At 39.9% G+C, this 21305-nt stretch overlaps 1 protein-coding gene across 12 annotated transcripts in view; it reads left to right on the forward strand.

Annotated features, from left to right (window-relative positions):
• Nucleotides 1-21305, forward strand: part of TINAG (tubulointerstitial nephritis antigen) — a 132262-nt gene that overhangs the window by 82732 nt on the left and 28225 nt on the right. For all 12 annotated transcript variants that reach the window (XR_006014129.1, XR_006014132.1, XR_006014134.1 and 9 more), the window contains one exon: nucleotides 16781-16898. The gene's annotated coding sequence lies outside the window, so the exon portion shown is untranslated. The remainder of the gene's footprint in view (nucleotides 1-16780; nucleotides 16899-21305) is intronic.

Raw genomic sequence — 21305 nt, forward strand, 5'->3', positions numbered from 1 at the left:
TTGTTAAGAGCAATAGGACAGAGACAACAGAGAGAAATAAGAGGTGAGGTTTTGGTACATATTGGCCCTCCTTCTTTAGGAGTCCGTGATCAGCGGTGCCCGGAGCCTGCAGTCAGGGGCATCAGAGTAGCTGTAGCAGTGGCATAAAGCAGTCCCCAGCCAGGCTGGTGCCCAGCCTGCCCTGCACCCTCTGCAGGCCAAATCATCCAGCCAGGAGAGAAATGTTCATATGGGAATGGATGAAGTTTATAAGGGATGGTTTTACACCTTATGGAGAAGGACAACACATCATGTTCCACACACTGCCTGCTATGTCACGTAGCTAGAAAATGACAGCTTTTTAGATTGTAAAATGTCCCTTTGAAAAGACACCAGACTGGTATCAATCACAATAGATAATTTCCCTCATTCTTCAAGTAGACAATGCACATATAAATACTACAGAGACAGTTCAAATTTAACTGAAGACTTACCCAATTTAGTTTTATACACTACCCATACAATAATTTTTTAACACACTTCCAAAGACACAAACCTGTCTAAAGGATAAAAGATCAGTTTAATATTGCTCTGTTTTTCTGCAAGGTGGAGTTTTCTGCCTTATTTTTAACACAAACACAAGGCAACTGCTAGTTTGTCTTTGCTCTGTATTTCATTTCTGTACAATTACTTGACAGCATTGTATCAAGATGAATGCATTATCTCTTGTTTCAACTACAGCATCCAGAAAACTGAAGAGCTAGACTTAAAAATGCATAGTAGATTTTCTTTTGGGGCAGTATAAGGGACTTAAATGACAGTGTCCCACTTAATGAATTTTTATGGTATGCCAATTTCTTCTGTAGTTCTAATGTTTCTCATTTCACTTAAATCTATTAGAAAAAAACCCTTATGCTTATAATGTCTTTTCAACAATAAACTTAATAGATATAAAATTCAACAATTAAAAAATCTTAGAATATAAAATTTCACAAATGTCAAAATTTCGTCTGGTTTAGGGGAATACTGAGATAATTTTCATCTGAAAATACAAAACAATACATATACAAGCCTTCTCAGTCTCAAATTAATCAGAACATTGTCTGCCTCTTGTCTTCGAAGCAATCAATTAACCACCAGACTTCGGAACAAATAATTGATACATATTAAATATGGTGGTCAGAATACAGATTAGAAGCTTTTATCAAAACTCATGTATAGTGTTGCACTGAAAACAGAGCCTTTCTCTTAATAAAGCATTTCAGTCACTATTTGAATATGCAATAAGCACAGAAGTCTTGAATACTGATGACCAGAGTATTGATTAACATTTTTTTGCAAGGTTTATTTCCTACTGAGACAATAATCATTTAATATGCCAAAATTCTTGCTGGAAATTTTAAAGAAACAAGGAGCCAAATCCAAAGAAAGTCTTTCAGTAATTAAAGTAGAACTTAAACATATTATAGGAATTCATGTCTAAAATTATGGTGCTGAGTAATAACTCATGAGCTGCTTAATTTAGAATGTATGTTTTTTACATGAAAGTGAATTAAATTCTCCAGTATTCATAGATGTATACATGCTCAGACCAAGTCTGGCTTAAGAAATCAGTCTCATTAGACTTTATAAACTTAATGCACCTACATTCTCAAGGGACCAAATTCATCCATCACACTTGCAGAACCAGTACCTTTCCCGCCCAGCACCACCAGTCTTGCTCTTTGCACAGCAAAATGTTACAGCTTTGCCCAGAGAGGGGCGAGGTGCCCAGCCAGGAGTCACCACCTCTTGCATCTGTGGGGCATTTGCTGAAGAAGAGAAGGTTGGATCTGACTAAAGCAGGAGAAGCTGAGGACATGTTTTTCTCCTCCCATCCAGCTAATTACATGCTAATTAGAAAGTGGAGCATCTCTGACTAGTTCTTTCAAAGAGTAGTTGATGATACTTATAGTTTTGACTGGCTTAGGGAATTCTAGAGATCAAGTTCATGTGGATTTTTTGCGGACAACACTTCAGTCTTTGACTGAACTTCAGAACTGGGCAACAGCTCAGCTATAACACTGATGAGCATTTCCTAGCTACAGGACTGTCAGCACGACCAAGGAAGAAACCTGGACTTAGTCTCCCATACTACCAACAAGAGATCTCATACTGTGTTTGAACAAGGGTGAAGTTTTTGCAGTTAAAATACTTTAAAAACCCACATAAATTCCCAGAAGTGGACTAAATGGCTAGAAGTGGAAAAAATGAGTGCAAACCAATGGGCTTCCAAACAGATTATTTCAAACCACAGCAGTGTTTATGGCCATACATACAAGTTGGGGTGAATTTCATGTTTATTATCTTTCTCATGGACTTATGGCCATATGATTTAAAGAGCTATCAGTTAGGATTGACTTTAAATTTGGATAAGTAAGCTCCATTTTACATTGTGATATATACACTACAGCCAGTAGTGTATATACCAGGCAGTCCCCCTGAAATTAATGCTGAAGCTTCATATACATCTCACCAATCACAAAAATTGCAATGTTTTTTATTTTTAATTTTTATTATTTTTTTATTATTATTATTATTATTATTATTATTCCTGTAGCTTGTATAACATTTAGTTTTGTACAATTTAACAAAACAGAGTGGTTTTAAACTCAGCTGACGAGGACAGACCCACTTAGTAAGAATAGCACATCCTCATGTACAACAGATCTTGAGAAGCTTCTTGTTCATTGCCAACTCCCCACCGTTAAATTACAATTGAAATGGGTCAGGTTAAACAAATAAGCAAAACAAAGAGCAAAACCATGCAAAACCATGTATTGTGTGAGAATTGTGCTAACAGGTCATTAATAGCCCACAGTGAACATTTAATTATTTAGATAAAAAATAAGGATCTTAAGCTGTGTCAATTAACATGAAACATCATGGATTTTCAGGATTTTGCAATATGGAAAAAAACCTTTCTCCAGGTTTTTCACCTTTCTCATTCCTCTCAGCACTGGTCAGTGAACATTCTGCCTTGCACAAAATTACCTTAAAGGTGACCTTACAAGAACATTAAACCAAAAGCTAAAATCCACCTGGTATAATTTGGAAGACTTTTTTGAAAATAAAGAGTAGCATTCTCTTGTTTCTGTCTCCAAAACACGGTAGAAGCTGACCTTGACAATTACAGCCTACAGAAAACACTTGTGAAACTGAGAGTGGTTGGAAGCAATGCAGTACAAGGACATAAAATGAGGAAAGACATTCTTTCCTTTGCACCCAGTGCTATTTGCATCACACCTTTCTTCAGTTTCTTCAAATCACTCATGAACGGCAAGGCAGCAAATTAATAGAACCACTGACACCCTGTCTCTTCACCTCATATCAATGCCTGTGAAATGGAAAGAGGATTCAGAGGCAGGCTTGAATGTCCTTTAGCTGAAAACTGAACTGATAGCCGATTAATTAGCCTTTTAAAAAAGGATCTGGGGAATGAAAGTAAAGGCCTTCATAAAATATGAAAGTATCCTATTCTATCTTGTTCCATTCTTTTCTTCCATCTTTCTAAATTGACAGACATTTATGCTTTTAAAAGGAGCAATGAGTATTAAAATTTGTATCTCTGTGAAGAGCAATGATTGTGAGCTGAAAAGTGTTGTTATTTGTACTCAAGACTTAGGAGATTTCTGAGAAATGAGCTAAGCAGGAGCTTTCACTGACTCACTAATTGTCACCGCATTACCATAGGAAATTACTGAGATAAAGATTTGATGGAGGTTATGATTCAAAATGAATGCAGCAAGATTTTCCCAGGTACTTCACAATCTTTAGAGAGAATTTGTTTTATATTTTTTTCTGCTTTTAGCTGCTGATGAGAGATAATCCTTGGAATGAAGTAGGTGAGAGGGTGGAATAGAACACACATTCAAAGAGATTCAACAGAAATAGTCCTGTCACATCTGCCTCATTATCATCTTTACCTCTGAAGCACCTGATGTCTGATTTATGTTCTAGGTGGAGCATCTCAGTGCTAAATTAAAAGGAATTTTAGTGAACACCATAACAGAATCAATGTCTGTGTCAGTTCTTATAGCAATCATCTCATAAGTAACTGCCTACAGTTTTGTGTTAACTGCGAGCCTGTCATGGTCCGTCATTCAAACAAAAGCAATTAGCTGTTTGCATGCCTTCTGTTTGTAAGCTGTCATATAATGATTCATACCATTGATGTTAATGAAACCTGCCTTGTAAAAATAATTTTGATGGAAGATTCTCAGCTGTCATCTCACCCTTTCCATAAATCTCGTGCAGTTTGTGTCACCATGAGCATGATGGCCTCAGGTATCAGGAAGTAAAATGAATTACAAAAAAAACCGTGCAACCTAGACTATAAGCAGAGGTTTTACAACCCAAGGTTGTACTACTATATTCCTTGATCAGCTTCAGGGTTCAGGCACTGAATCAGGTCTCGATGCTCTTGTTGTGTTAGCCATGTGAAATGTCTGAATCTCCATCCAAATTTTTCTGTTTCATTGACATCTGATCAGTGCATCGTGGAATGCTTTGGGTTGCAAGATGCCTGGGAAGTCATCTAGTTTCAAGCCTTGTGCCACAAGCAGGGACACATTGCACATATGTGAGAGGCAGGTCCTCCAGCAGCTGGGCTCAGACAGGAGATGCCCCTGTCCCAGTCTCCCCAGCTGGTGACACACAGACATGCAGGCTCCCGGGGCTGCAGCCCTGCTCCAGTTGCTGGTACTGACCATCACACTGGTCATGACTTCCCAGGTAAGTAGGAAGAAGTAAGTAAGAAGGAAAGACAGTATATGCAATAACTGAAGAAAGTGAAGTGAAGAAAGTAGCTGAAGCATCATTTGAATCTCTTTGACAAGATAGCAAGGTTTTCCTGGCTGTTGTGATAGAGTGGATGATGTATAGAGTTGGAAAATTGAGATCACTGGGAATGGGCAGCAGAAGTGTCAGGGTCACCACAGTGTTTTCTATACCTTGCTATGTAATATAACAATGTGGAAAGTACTTGTGGGAAATTCTTTTGGTAAAACACAAGAAAGGCCTAAGACACCACAATCCTGAGAAAAGGCAAGGTGGCCCTGATGGCTAATCTCCCAGAAGAGTAAGTCCACTGAATCATTAATTTTTGTTACAGTCATATCTGAAAAGTCAAAATGTCCTCAGGGAGGAAAATACAGACCTACTCAGAAGTATAGTCATTGTCTTCAAATATAAAGAAAGCAAGAGATTAAAATTTATCAGAAACAGGCAAAAAATCTGAAAATCTAGGACAAAATTCTTTATTTAGGCAAGCATGTCTTTCTCACCTGTCCCTTCCTGCATAACCCACAGATGGGGCAGGAGTGGCAAATAGCAAGTTTTCCAAAGAATGCAATTTTAGTCATCCTGAAATTGCTTTGTGATATTAGTTACAATTGTTTATATGGGAATTTAAATACTATTTAACTAGGTTTTTTTCAGTTAGATAAGCATTGGTTACATAGATCCATAGTTTTGTGTAAAGCATAACACTGTACTGAATATTTTTTTTTTTGCATCATTTTGCCAACACCCTTTTGTTTTACCAGTATTTTCTTTTCTTTGTGTTTGTTTTCTTCAAGGGCTGTTACTCTTGACTACAGCAGCCCAGAAGCTTATCTTGATAGGCATATTAGAACGGTGTATTAAGCATAATCAAGACCTATGAAGCCACTTTTTTTTTCTTTTTTTGTTTTCTTTTTTTCTGACTTACAGAAATAAAAACTAAAGTATCAGTTTCTTGCTTTCAAAGGTATTCAGAATTTAATTTTAAATACAAAAGAGAGCTAAAACCAAAATTAATTTATTATTATTATTTTACTCATGCCAAGCATACCTGTGGGATAAATGGATAGTTCAGATTGGGTGTGGATAAATGACAGGTAGAGTTTATCAGAAGCAAATGGAAAAGTCCTTAAGCATTTGAAATTCCCCAGTCCAGGCACAAGTCTCCAATGGTATTTATAGAATTCACATATCTGCTTGCTATTTAGCTTTGAGAAACTACACTTGAGCATCTGTAGAACCTACTTCTAGTCAAGAAAATTTCTGTTTGTATCCAAAATCTAACCCTAAAGGAAAACAGTTTGGGATTAAGCAAAACTGGGAGCTCCTGGGGAAACAGAATGTATCCATGCATACCACACAGTTAAAAATGTGGAGAATCCAAGTAAATTATGGTGAAGCAGAGAACTCCAAGGCATAATGACTTATAACCTTCAAAACCTCATATACTTTTGAGAAAAACACTAGTGTTACCGCGCAGTTGCGTAATTTCCATCATGTGAATATAAAAAGATTGAGAGAAAAGAAGTTTGAGATCATTCAAAAATAGTAGGTTAGAAGCAAACTTAAATGTGGTAAACTAAATAAGTCTCATGAGGGAATACACATCTTAAAAACTTCTAATGGCTATAGGTCACCTCTAATATAAGCTACTAGCAGCAACCAAAGTATCACAGGGCTGTAAAGACTCATCAGGTAAGTATGTAGCAAGGGAAACTGGCTCTGTGAACAACTCCACAATATCAAATAGTACCAATTGACTGCAATCCTGAGAACGGATCTGTTCACAAAACAGATTACTGTTCACAAAACAGGACCTAAGGGGAGTAATTTTACAAGCTTGTGCAGCTACAAATAGCAGTTCAACAGTTTGTGACAAGGTTCGAAGAGGCATTGATAAGTGTGACACCTCTGGGCTTTGGGAATGCCTGCTCTGACTATATACCATGAAAGAAGACTGTGATGGAAAAACACAGAGTATCCATGCAAATAACACATTAATAGGCCATGCTTTATACTCAGGTTCACATCTCCAGTGTGGAGGTGAAAACTCACCTTTTGAGCTCCCCAGGACACCTGCCTGGTCTCAGGTTTTATACAGGTAGTTACTATTTCCCACCATGTCACTGAGCTTGGACTCTGCGAGGGTATTGTGGGCAGACCCATCATGTCTGCAGCACCTTGTTCCCCATCATCCCTCTCTGGACACATCAGAGTTTTCACCTCTGTACCAGTGCCCTGCTCAGCCTTGTGTTGTATCAGTCCTGCAGCTGCATGATGAGCTGCTGCCTTTCTGCTCTCATGTGCTCTGTGTCCCAGGCATGGTGCTCCTCCTTATGCTCTCCCTGCCTTCTCCAAGGCCTCCCTGGCACTTGAACTGGCGCCAGCCTCTCCAAGCACTTCTGGCACTGTGGCTGGGGGAGCCACACCTGAAGCCACCACACCTTCCTCTTTCAATCTCCTTTCCTTCTTTCTGCATATTGCCTGGGACTAGCTGTACAGAGACCTGTCCCTCAGAATAGGATAGAATACAATGTGTATGTAAACATATATAGACATATACAAATACCTATGCATATATATAAATATATATATGTATATATAGTACTCTCACATATATACCTATATATGTCTATTAATGACTAAAGGACATTAAGGCAGAGGTAATTGGGGCAGCTGTTCCTTTGGAAAAGACTATAAAACTGTGACTGGTTCCCTGCTATGCCCACCTGTTTCCCCCTGTAAGTTTCCTGTATGAGTTAAATTGGGATATGAGACCACCTATTCCTACACAAAATACGAGGGGAAGCCAGAGAAGAGATAGTGCTCAATGAGCTTTGCTTTTAATGAGAATAGGAACTGGCACAAAGCAAAGTTATCTTCCTTGTTTCAAAGTTGTGTTCGCTAGGGAAGTCATGGGGAATAAACACATCTGTGCTTAACCTTCTGCAAAGAAACCCACATAGTATCTTGTCCTTTGCCAAAAACATGTGTACCAGGCTCTTTATTGAACTCCCAGTTTTCCCATTTTACTTTCCAAACTCCCCTCCACACTTGTGACTGAAATAGAAGGGAGGTTATTTGGTCACACATGTATCAGGCTTCCAACATCAGTTTTTCTTGAGTGACATTTAAAAAGGTTTTGAAATTGAGTTGTACTGGCTCAAATAATTTCTCCTTGGGGTCTGTTCCAGCAACACTGGTATGTGTATAAACAAGAGTTTGTATCCCTGTTGGGGTTTTTAGGATTCCTCCTAGTTTTTTCTGTTAAAGGAATTTTCCCCCATGCTGTTGCTAAGAGGGAAAATTGCTGGGTACTTAAGGAAAACAAAGAGCTACCCATTGCGGGTGGGGACACCTGGCTATGCTTTTGTTTCACCTGGGTGTGTGGGCAGTTCGGTTTCCGAACGCGGGAGAGGGAAGCTGTGTTTTTTTCGTTGGCTGGTTTTTTTTTCCTTCTGTGGAGAAAGATCCCGGGATCCCAAGCCCACCTTCCCTGCCCTGCTGGAGGCCGAGCTGTGGCCGCCCTGTCCCACCGCTGCTTCAAACCTTTGCTGCGTTGTAGCCGTGCTTGCCCTGCCTGCCCAGACCTCTGGGGGGTTCTCAGTTGGATACACCTTGTCTGCCATCCGGGATTTGTGCTCATCCCTGCTGCTCCAGCCTGCCATTCCCGAGAGTCCGGCCGGACACCGGGATCAGCTGCCCAGGGGTTTGTGAAGCCTTTGTCCCATCCCTTCCCGGGATCCCAGGGCACCAGTGCCGCGTGCTCCCCGAGCTCGCTCCGGAGCGCCCCCTGCAGCCGCGGGGGAACCATCGCACCTGCCCTGCTCACCGGGAGCCGCCAGCGCCCCTGCCGGCTGCGAGCGGAACTGCACCCGAGGGGAAAGGGCCCGACAGCCGAGAAGGCTGGGACTGGGTTTGTGATTGTTTGCTGTTACTGCCATAGTTATTGCTGTTTGTTTGACTGGTTATATATATAATATATAATAGTAGAGAACTGTTATTCCTATTTCCCACATCTTTGCTTAGAAGCCTCCTTGATTTCAAAATTATAATAACTTGGAGGGAAAGGGGTTACATCTGCCATTCCAAGGGAGGCTTCTGCCTTCCTTAGCAGACACCCGTCTTTCAAACCAAGACAATCCCTTGATAATTTCCTGAATTAGAACAGTCCTTGTGGTCCATCACAGCAGAAAGAGCAGCAGGGAAATACTTTGGGCCAGCAGGCACCCATATGCCACGTGTTGACTACTACAGTGGGTGCTTGTGTCACAAGTAATGGTTTTCAGTAATGTCCCTTTGCTCGCTATTGTCACCGTCTGCTTTTCTGATGTGCCTTAGAAAAAAAGCTTCATCTGCTAATTGTCTTTTGACAGCTCTAATATCTTGAAGGGAGAAAAAGTAGATAAGAAAAACAGTTAGGCCAAAAGGGTTATCAGACACCAGAATAGGGAAGTGGTTGAGTCACCATCTGTGAAGGTATTTAAAAGACACATAGATGTGACACTTAGGGATGTGGTTTAGTGGTGGACTTGGCAGTGCTGTGTTAATGACTGGACTTGATCTTAGAGGTCTTTTCCAACATAAAAGATTCTGCCATTCTATTTCTTTACTGCCTCTGAGCTGGAGTTCAGGTAAGCCTTAGAAGACCTGCTTCATTTTCCTTCTTTTATTTGACTAAACTTGAATTCTTGTGGCTTCAGAAAGAAGACAGTTCTGCAGCTCTTCCTGCTTTTTTGTCTCTAAGTGGCCAGTTCTCCACCAAGAGTACTTGGCAATATCTCTGTTTATTCCTACAAAAAATAATGAGATCCTTCTGCAATCTTGCAGCCAACGTGCCTGAAATTCTGTTTCTCTTGTAGGTATTTAGAATTGATAAAATCTATGAATAATATGGATCTAGAAAGAATTCAGAGTTTCCATATTTTGTATCTGTCTCTTCTGCTCTAGCACTCACCATATTTGTCCAAGAGTAATACACTGTGAATTTGGTCTTAAGACCAATATTAAAATAGTCACAGAAAAAGCAAATCAGTCAGAAAGTGCACATGTTATGACTAAATCTAATTATGGGCAAGCGCACATTTTATGACTAAATCTAATTATGGGCAACTGTATTAAATTATCAGCTAATAGGTCAACTGCTAGATTTCAAAATTATTATAATAATCATTGCTACCTTTTACTGCTTTCTCCAGAAAGTGCATAGACAAATTTAGAGGCCTTCATGCTTCCCAAGAAGTATTTCTGTTTGAATGGTATAGGTGAAGGGCGAGGTTCCAAAACAATGCTGGGTTTTAAAACTGAGAGAGCCTTTTAACACATTAGCAGTCTAAGTCCTTCATATGTAGCTAGAAAGGTTGTCATTTATGTATTATTTGCTTTGTTTACTAGCACTATGATAAAATTCCTAGATTAGTGTGGTTCTGTTTTATTTAGCTAAGGTACTCTCTCTGCTTTCCTACCTGTGTGTTAATTTTAATGCAAGACAACTCAATCAGGGGTGTGTTGTGCTTTAATTGTTTGTCATTAAGGGAGTGGGATGGTATCTAAATTTGTTTCCCTTCATTGCTTTGACCTCATCATGTGGGGACTCACTGGAAGATGGTATCTGTATTTATCTTTCTGTTGTCCCAAAAAATTAAGAAATTGAAGATGGACTTCAATGTGGGATTCTAAATTCCCACAACAATGTAGAAGATTTTGAAGAGCATTTGGTTTTATAGGGCATTATGGAATAAAAATATAATGGGACAAGCTGAGCCTGTGTAATTATGCAACACAAAAATTGCTTGTAGAATTGTCTTGTCTTGGTTATCCATTGTTTGTTGCCACAAACCCTGATCTTTCAAAGGCAACGACTCCTCTAGAATCTCCTTGTTCACTCCTTGTCCACTCCTTGTCCACTCCTTGTCCATTTTAGTGATTGTTCCTTTAGAATTACCATCATCGTACCCTGAAACATGCTTTGGATCTTGCTATAAGATAAACAACTGGCTAAATATTCATTTATCCAGACATGCTTTACAGTTTGTAATAGCTGTTACCTTAGCACAATAAATAAATGGATAACGTACCACCATGGGTTATATATATGAACTTATAATAATATAAAATCCATTAAGAAATATTATATTTATTTGTAAATTGCCTTTCAGGAAACTGTTGTTTATTTCTTTTATCTTTGTTTACAGAAGTCTTGCCACAATGAAGTGCTGTGATCTATATAGTAAATATAGTTCACTGCCTGCACAGGAAAAAGCATAATTTAAGTGAAAATACCATTTTCCTTGAAGTTTTCTTTTAGACATGATTTCAAACACAGAGCCCAGTAGACTAAATGAATTCACACTGGCTGAACACTACAGTGTTGTTTGTTCAAACAGTGCTAACATGATGAAACGCAATTTAGTGTCATCCATACACACAGAGAGTACAGATTCCCTTGTTTCTTAAATCTGATATACTTATCATTTAATAAATAAAAATTGATTAACCCATCTGTCGCTTGTTTTTCTGAAGACACTGGGGTCTGTTTTGACAGAAAATAGAGTAACTTTAGGTATATCAGCAATATCTGCTTTCAAGGCTTTTGAGAAACTGACATTAAAAGAACTTTATTCCTAAAACCTAAAAATGGTTATTAGTGAGAAACTAATAATGAGTTAGCTTTTGAGGAAAACATCATTTAGATTTACATGTTTTAAAAAATCTTATTAAATACTATATAATACTATTAATACTAATAAATACTATTAAATAATGTTGCAAAAAATTAAAATATTTATCGTAATGGAGAAGGAAAAACAAAGCAATAAATCCCCATGTCAAATTGTTGAGGAATCCATTCAGTGCTGGTGTCTCAGTGAGCAGCTGCAGTAGGAGGCCCTGGTTGAGCTCTGGGAGCCCGAGACTAGAGGCTGGGAATTGCCAACCCTGTGCACAACAAAGGGCCTGGGGGCCTGTGGCCTGGCCAGGGAACTGGACATTTAAAGACACAGCAGGAGCCTAGGACTTTCCTGTGTCTGTGAGGACTGTGAGGGGATAAATGCCCAGAGTTTCCTTTTTTTGGGGTCCCTCCTTGGAGGCACCAGCTTGAGCTGGTTTTGTACGATTCTGTTATTTCACCAAGACTAAATTATTTTAAGGATTGGTTCATCTGAAACTCTGCTGTGAAAACCTGGGGTTGAGCCAGCTCAGAAGCCTGGTGTGACTGTGTGAGTGTGGGAGTGTAGCTGTGAAAGGGCCTCCATCCCAGCTCAGGTGTGCGAATATGACTGACAGAGGGGCTGCTGGCAGGACAGACAGGGACATTTCCTTAACAGAATATCCTGCCTTTTTAATAAATTTAATTAATATATTGAATCATGACTCATTTCTGAAATGAACAGATGCCTTTTAGTTACTAACCTCAGAAGGGCAAGGTTTCTGCTGTTTCTGCTCTTTCCAAGTAGTGAGAATCTAGACAGTATAGTTCATCTTCTACTCAATAAAGATTTTGTCTGGAAATGTGGGTGAAGAAATTAAATGGAATAACAGAGTAGGAAGAGAAAGAGAGAGAGAGAGAGAAAGATGGAGGAAAATGCCATCTGCAGAACATGTGAACACAGAGTTCCCTTGTGCCTGTCTTGCTCTGTTTTTCTTTATCAATCACAGAGCATATTCCTGTTGCAAGAATGCCCTTCTGGAGTCACTCTAGAAATGTGTATCTAGAAAAAGCTTATCTTTCAACCTTCCAGGCTAAAAGATAAATATTGACAAAATTTCACTTTAGTGAGAAAAAGTACGAGTTACAGCAATAACAAAAATAATTATCTTAATTAAAACCATGAAACTGATGTTTGTGTCCCAGCTTTTGTGAATTTTAAATGACACAAAGATATATATGAATAATACCCTTGTGTTCACAGAATCATAGAATATCCTGAGTTGAAGGGACTCATAAGGGCTATCAAGTCTGACTCCTGGTCCTGTTTCAGACACCCCAAGAATCCCACCATGTGCCTGGGGGCATTGTTTAAGCCCTTCTTGAACTGTCAGCTTGGGTGCTGAGACCACTTCCCTGGGGAGCCTGTTCCAGTGCCCAGCCACCCTCTGGGTGAAGAACATTTTTCTAGTATCCAACCTAAACCTCCCCTGACACAACTTCATGGCATTCCATCGTGTCCTGTCCCTCACTGGTCACTGCAGAGATGAGTTCCGTGCCTGCCCCTCCTCTTTCCCTCGGGAGGAATTTGATGCTTAAAATCTCCAGTATTTCTGTTCTTTCACTGAATGCTGTTTTGGATGATGTTGCTGCTCCTTACTCTATGGGTGAAGATTTTAAGCACATTCATGCATAGCTGTATAGGAAAGGAAAAGAATGCATTTTCATTCAGATAGCACATTTTCTATTTAATAAAGGGGTGTCAAATTTTAATACCTGACAATATCTACTTTCTAATCAAAATGTTGTCACAATTTCTTTGTGCTCTTGAATCTCAATACTTTGCAGCTTTTTTCTTTTTTGAATGCTGCAAACATCAAACCGACAATTCAAGCTAGAATGTTAATTTTGTTTCAATATTATTTGAATAAAAATTACAGTAAGTAGATATAAAAAAGCAGCAAAATTGTGTGCACTGTGTTTCTTACTTTAAAGGGACCCTTGCACAGTCAAATACATGATGGCTGTAAAAAAGGAACAAGTCAAAAAATAATTTTAAATTCTCATAGTACTGAAGTCTGCATGGAATTTAGGGGTTACCTATATGCAAGGCATCAGTAATAATGTTCATATAAGTCTTTTAATAATCTCTTAAAGTCCAAGAAATCGTACAAACATGTGACTATTGTCCCCTCTGTCTACACAGATGTGCTCACATTCCCTGTGACTATACCACACAGCAAGGATCAGGATGTAAGATTTGGTGTACTGGGCTGCTACAAAGTCTCCCAGTGAGCGTTAAAAAAAGGTGCTGAGTTATTTACCAGGATGGCAAGAGTAAACATCCTGTGTGAAATTCTGCTGTTGTCAGTGCTGATAATAAGACTCCCACTGACTTGAATAAGGCTAGATTTCACTTCTCCTACACTTCGTTTTCAATTAGTCTGCTCAGTGATCTTTTGACTAGTAATTAAGACCTTGAGGGGCCTATGGAGACATTCAAAGTAGCTTTTTCTATTTGCCTCTTTAAATTTTTATAGAGCTGTGATTCTTCATCTTTATAAACTCTTCTGAATCTTTCCTGGGTAGGAAGCAAGGCAGAAATGTGGGGAAGAGGCTAGACACTAGGTTTGCCTTTATTTCTTTGCTTTTTAGTTTAGCCTTCCTCTCTTAAACTACTTAGGAGTGGTGAGTCACAGTTCTGTACACAGCTTTTTTGAAAAAGTTGGTTTTAAAAAGATGAACTTACTGCAGATTTTGGGTCTCATGTAGGAAAATGTTATTTTCTCTGGTATCCTTGAAATGTACAACATAAGTAATCATATAGCCCTTCTGAACTGTTGCAGTGGGGATACTGCAACATGCGTATACCAAACCAGGAGTCCCGTGGAAAGGAAATATCTTTGGACAGACAGATTCTTGCTAGATGTTTCAGAGATGTTTATTTCTCCAGCCGCATGGCCGGGGCTCTGCCGAGGAACTGTTCCAGTCACGGGACCAAGGGTCCTTCTGCCCGCGCAGGGAACACAAACCAACCAATGGGAACGAGGCTGAGCAGGGGCAGGGAATCCCCGTGCCTGTGCCCTCAGGGCCCCTCTCCCAGGGCTACACGGCAGGGGAGGGACCCCAACACCTCACCTGTTTTATTTTAATAAAAGGAGAATGAAAACAACTGGATAAACATAACAAGAACAGTTTCAAGGCAAAACAAACCGCCCTCCTGAGTCTTTAAATGTCCAATCAGATTCTGTGGAACATCTTAGGGCTGACAGAAGGGAGACACAACTCTCTGAGCATGCTTTGTGGGGAAACTGAGGCAGGAGAGGGTTTAACTTCTTCCCTCCCCCTTTTCATCCCCCACTTGGCATTGGAAAGGGATTTTTGGGGAAACAATTGGCAAAAGCATGGTTTTGTGGGGGAAACCATGGATGAAAAAACGGATTGGGAATACACTGGGAGTAATAGGACATAGGGTAAAAGGGAAAGGTGGGATTAGGAAAGGGAGACTGTAGGGGGGGTTTACAATGGAGATATTGTCTAACATGACTACGATTTTTTGCATATATACTGCCTTTTACAGGAACACCATCAGGCCCAGTGACCTGCGATGCTTGTAACCCTTTTCTACCTCGTATAATTTTGAATTCCACGACTTCTCCATCTCCCAAGCTTGGGATGCATTTTTCAGGGTTATTCTTTTTAATAGCAGTTCTATGCACGAATATGTCTTGCTGGTTGTCACACCTTGTTATAAAACCATAATTTTGCTTAACATTATACCATTTTACTATCCCTAAGGTCTTAGTTACTATGATCTTTTCCTTTTTCCGAGTGGCTGCTGTTTTCTGTCTCGCTGCGTCTTTGCTCTCTCCTTCGGTCGCTCCCGCGTTGGAATTGTCGGGGCTGCTGGTGCCTGCGCGCTCTTCCCGGGGTCGCGTTCGGGGCTGCGCGGGCCAGGCTGGGCCGCGCCGCTCAGTTCTCCGTGCGTCGCCTCCTCTGGTCGCAGCTTCGCTGCCGCTGCCAGGCGCTGCACCCACGTCTCGGCCGGGCCCCCGAGCGATGACTCCCCCGCGCCCTGCTCCAGCACGCGTCTCGGCTGGGCACGGCTCCGCTCCACCGCCATCGCCGCCAGCCGCTGCCCGCGCGCCGCCTCTCTCGGCCGGGCGTTCCCGGGGCTTGCTCCACCACGCGCTGTGCTGCGCCGGGCAGACACCGCCGGGTCCCGCCGCTCCCGCCACGCCTCGCTCCGCCACCGACACTGCGGCTCGCGTGGCTCTGCCCACGCGCGGGAACTGCCTCGCTGCTGCTCGCAGAGCGCTCGGTGCACGTGGCCTGGGCCGCACGGTCCCTGCGCCAGGCTTCCCTTCGCCAGGACACAGCTGACATTGCTCAACAGTCTTGGTAACTAAATAATATTCACGAAAATATTCTTCCATCGGCATATATTTTGACTCCAGTATTAACTGTGTCCAAACGGTTTTCCAAAAACCCTTGGTAAGAATTAAATCCCAAGAAACATAGAAAAAGTTCTTAAACAACCATGCCAGGAAGTGTTTCAGTTCTTTCTGAGCTTGAATCAAGCTAAAATTCACAAATCGTTGTTCAAGAATCATTTTAAGTTTAAGATAAATGTCCATATGCGGCTCTGAGAGCCAAGAGTCTTCCCACGGTTCCTCCATAGTTTAGATATGGAATAGCAAAGCAAAACCAAGAAGAGGAATCCAAAGTTTCCAGGGTTTACTCACACAAATCAGTCGCTTAGGGATCGGGGATCGTTCTGCTCTCAATTCTCTACCATTATGTTGCAGTGGGGATACTGCAACATGCATCTATCAAACCAGGAGTCCCGTGGAAAGGAAATATCTTTGGACAGACAGATTCTTGCTAGATGTTTCAGAGATATTTATTTCTCCAGCCGCAAGGCCGGGGCTCTGCTGAGGAACTGTTCCAGTCACGGGACCAAGGGTCCTTCTGCCCGCGCAGGGAACACAAACCAACCAATGGGAACGAGGCTGAGCAGGGGCAGGGAAGCCCCGTGCCTCCCCTCAGGGCCCCTCTCCCAGGGCTACACGGCAGGGGAGGGACCCCAACACTGAACCATTTGAAACTGTCTTTTCTTATTATCTAAAAATAGTGGCATGTTCAACTGGCCATTTTTTCTTGAATTACTGCTTAGATGCCTTTTCTGTGAACAGCAGGACAGTCTGTGATCTAAAGCCAATCAACATGGTATGTCCTCAGAAAGCAGCAGCAGAAAAGGAGACTGCAGTTTAGCATTTGTTCACTCTGTCTTCCATGCATCTGCAAATTCCTCCTTCTTCCTTTCCTTTTCAGGTAATTCTTCTTGGCTCTTTGGGTGTCTTAGAAGGAAGATGTACATGAGCCCAACACAGAGAGAAGATGATTTATGGGATGGAAGGTTGTCTTCTCTGAGAGTGAAACCTTTTACTAGGTAAGCTCAGGAGAACTCCTGTAAACAAGAAAGAAAAAGCTCATTTGTAGGTGACCTGAAATCTGTGCAGGAGAGATTGGATTTCTTGTCTGGGTAGATAAATAACATAATAACTTCACTGGGGCTTGGGTTAGCCCTTAGTTGGTATTTAGCTCACTTAATAGGATTGGGAAGGTCTCATAAAACCAATCATAACTAAATTCTTGACAGATCTCTGTAGTAACAGTAAATACTGATTTCAAAGGGTGCGCAACCAAGAAATTTGTCATTGTTCATGTAACTTTATGAAATCTCTTTACCATAATGCCCTGCACCAAGTAAAAAAAATACTCGTCTCCCAAACCAGAACATTCTTCAAACATTTCCCACCTTGCATTTTTTTGTTAAATACTTTCCACTTGTAAAAATGACACAGTGTAAAAAGAAAAGCTTTTTCTTCATTTAAATATCCAATCAATACAATTAGATTTTAATGAACAGGAGATTTCTGGTTTGGTTTGGTTTGATATTTTTTTCCTGAAGGAAGAATCAGTACGTTGCAACGTTGCTGTTCTCTAACTGGTTTTGCCCATAAACATTAATTTATTCCTCCTCTCCTGCTTTTTGCAAACCTGCCAGAGATTAAACAGATATACAGGAGATGGCAGAAGCTGCACACAAAATTTGGTGTGCTTGGCATCCTTTAAAACACTTGGTGGAGCAGATGAGAGTTTAAAGGGAGTACCCTAATTAGTATTGGTCAGGGTCAGATGCAGAAGAAGTTTGAAAACTGGAAACGGAGGAAATCATTAGGAAACTTGGGTTAAAGAAATGGAATTCTAACACTCAGCCAGGCAAATTCCTGCAGAAGCCAAAGTCTGCATTGTAGCACAAAGTATCAGCACAAAGTTTTAATGTTAACGTGTAAAAACCCCATACGATGTCATCGCTCTTTCCAAATTTGTAACAACCTTTCTTAGAACAGTGATGTTTTCAGCAGAACAGCAATGGAAAAAAAAAATCTTGCTTCTTTTGAAGAAAGTGAGCTGGCATTGCAGCTGCACCTTTGAGATCAGTTTAGCTTGATATTTTGTTCCCTTGCTGCGTATTCCTGAAACTGAGAGTCTTGTTTCCATTTGAAAACTTCACAAAATATCTCTGGGAATTTGCCAATATTAAGCACTATTGCCATTGTAGGGGTGTTATTTTAAAAACACTGACAAAGTTCCTGATAGCAGAGTAGAGAGTTTAGGATAAAGAAATCCATGGGGGTTTTTGACAGATAATGAACCAGAATCCATATATAAATAAAAAATAAACCCATCTAAGGATATGCAGGAGATAGCAAGAAGCTTGTACAAGGAGGGAAGTGGGAATGTCCTGCAAAGTCCATGGTGATATTCTAAGCAGAGAAGGGATGGCAGTTAACAATAATAAGGTAACATTCAAACCAAACGTATTATGCAAAAAGGGTCCAGTGAAATAAATTCCTAGCAGATCCATGGTCATAGACAAAAAATGAGCTATTAACTTTTAAAGTAGTTTAAATAGCTGCACTTTATTGCAAGTTAAAACACAAGTGTTTGTGTAAAAAGGCTATATTCTACCAACACTCTTAGCAGTCCTCCAAAGCTCTTGGCAGTGAAGTTCAACACTGCATGTGAAAAACAGATTTCTTGAACACCTCAGCCAGCACAGTTTTATTCAGAAACAACATTTGATTCCTTTCTTTCATTATAATAGAATATAAGGAACTTTTTCCCCCCCATTATTTCTCTATTATGCATGTTCCTGTTTCATAAGGAAACCAAATAGTCTGTGGATGGCCTTGGTGTGTGCTTCACTTCTTTGTCATCAGTCAGTGAAGCAGTAACTAGCAAATATATTGTATCTGAAAAGTCCTAGATTCTTTTAAGTAATATTCCACTAATAACTTCTGCAAACTAGCCAGCTAACTATGTTAGTATTTCACAGAACAGTGGGTCATCACTGAAATCACCCTTTGAAGCTCCTGTTGAATTATGTTGGCTCAAATTGGTGTCAAAGGCCATAATATTGTATATAACTTACTTTCTCCCTTCAAGTTTGCTCTTTCCCTGCAGATCTGAAAGAAAAACACCTTCACTTCTGATCTGAAACCTATGCTACTTTCCAACTTTCTCTATTATCTTCTCTTTTGTGCTGTTAATTGCTGCTATGGAAGTAAAAAAAAAAAGAAGAAACTGATCTCTTGATAGATGTAACTGAGAAGTTCAGTGGATGGTTAATAGAAAGAAATTACATGGTCTGACACAAGATATCTATATATAGATATATATATAAGTCTGTGTTAAAAGACTTGGTGTGTGTTTGATTTCTCGAACTGAAAGCTGTTTAAGAGCTAATTCTAGATTCTTACAAAATACTTACGAGACTGGGATGTCTTGATGTCAAGTATTTTGACAGAATACTTTGTGAAGCCTTTTAATAGGGCTTTATTATTCCTTTATTTATTATTTATATAGGCTAAAAGTTCCTTTTTTTAATAAGGAACACAAAACTCCTACTATTGTTTCAAATATACAACAGATTTAAAGACAATGAAAGAAGTTTATCCAGAAAAATAAAATGCCTCAAATGTATTTGGGACATGCACATGGGAGCATAAAACCCATATAAAATAAGAGTATGCTTAAGGGGCAGTTTCATGCTTATTCATGTAGTATTTTCTTCTCTGTCTATCCTCTCAGATATGGTAGAACAATAGGCAGCACAAAGTTTGTTGAGTTTCAGAATGTTTATTTTTGTCCCTAAATACATTAATACCATCTCAATTTCTGTTGAAGTTGGTGGCTTTCTGTGACTCATTGTGATTGTGTCAAAGCAGAAATAACATGGATTAATCCTTTTATCTAGTCTGACAGTCAACAGCTCTTTGCTCTACCAGCCACCACAGTCCTTGGCATTGGTCATAAATCTTTTTTTCTTGAACATATATCTGTTTTTCAGGCACTGTTTTCAGCAGGTATCTGCACGGGTTCAGTTGTACCTGAAACTTTTTTTTAATCTGCTTTTCCTTCAAATACTCATTCTTCTTCAGCTCTATCCCTACATTTCAGAACACATGGAAATTGAACATATGTCAGGTGATAGCTCTTGTGTGACTAATTTATATCTACTCAATGTTAACACGAAGCTTTAAATTTTTGGGTAGCTGCCTCGGTTTTCATCACAGCCTTTACTTCATGCATTACTTGTCCCAACTACCTTTCCTGTTATTGCTCTTTTTTCTGGCTTCTCCAGTTGCTCTGCTCATTAGCTCAACTGCAAATAACGCTACATATGAAACATCATTCCTTATTTGATTAAACACTGTGTAATCAAGCCCACAGACTTTGGAAAAAATTGATTGTATGACAATTGACTCGATGATTTGGTCAAAATTTAATAGGAAATGAATAATTTTCATAAAGTGAGTCATATAAATCAGGAAACTAGTTTATGATAAATAGATAGTGAGAAAACAGTATCTGCAAAAAATAAGGAATTTGTTACCACATGGGGTATTTCAACAATGACTCAGGTCTAGAGGAGAGGAGGGCTCTGAATGCCCTCTTGGGTATGGGTGGGTCTAAATCTGTTGCAACGGAAATGTGGTTATACAGAATAAAATACCTCATTTTCTGTTAGAAATGTCTCCGATAAAAAACATCAGAAAGAAAAAAAGATGTGTTGATTAACCTTTATCATGTTTCTTCTGATAATGCTTTCCTGACACCTCCAACTTTGAAATGTTGTATGATGCTTTATATTCTCTCCTGAAATGTACTCTGAACTTTTACTACAAACCCCTTTGTTACTATGGAAGCTGAAGGCTGTAGAAGTCCATTCTTCTTCATCTTTCCCTTCTTTTTCTCTTACAATTTCAGACATCTTGACCTTAGAGAGGATTGGTTTTACAGTTACCAATAGATTAACACCAACTAGGTTTTACTATGTTTTAGGAGTTAGTGAAATATAAAGTACCAGAAAAAAGAGACATTGCTGGTTCAGATCTGTTAACTTCCAATGGATGGCAAATTCTACCTAAATCCTAAATTCTACCTGAATCCTAAAGAATGAGAATAATCCATGTATTAGTACACACATAAGTCATCAAAAAAATCTTTTGCCTCTGCCAGCTGCTAACATCCTAAACTCTTCTGTCTGAAATGTAGCACCCCAGAATAGACTAGGAGAGAGACTGTGGGCATATTCTGTTGACTATGGGCAGCTAATAAACCCTCTTTCTGACTGCTGAGGCACATGGGAGCTCTCTCAAGTACTTTCAGGTAAAAGCTAGGCTGTTAGGGATTGAAGTTACTCTGGTTTCCAAAACCTCTTCCACAGAGAACTGTAAAAATAAATTTTATCTCCCATATTACTTGAGCCCTTTCAGAAGATCTTTGG

Source organism: Corvus kubaryi, unplaced genomic scaffold, assembly GCF_017639235.1.
Source record: "Corvus kubaryi isolate FWS band 111438036 unplaced genomic scaffold, C.kubaryi_AGA036_p1.0 split3-73, whole genome shotgun sequence".
Taxonomy (NCBI): Eukaryota; Metazoa; Chordata; class Aves; order Passeriformes; family Corvidae; genus Corvus; species Corvus kubaryi.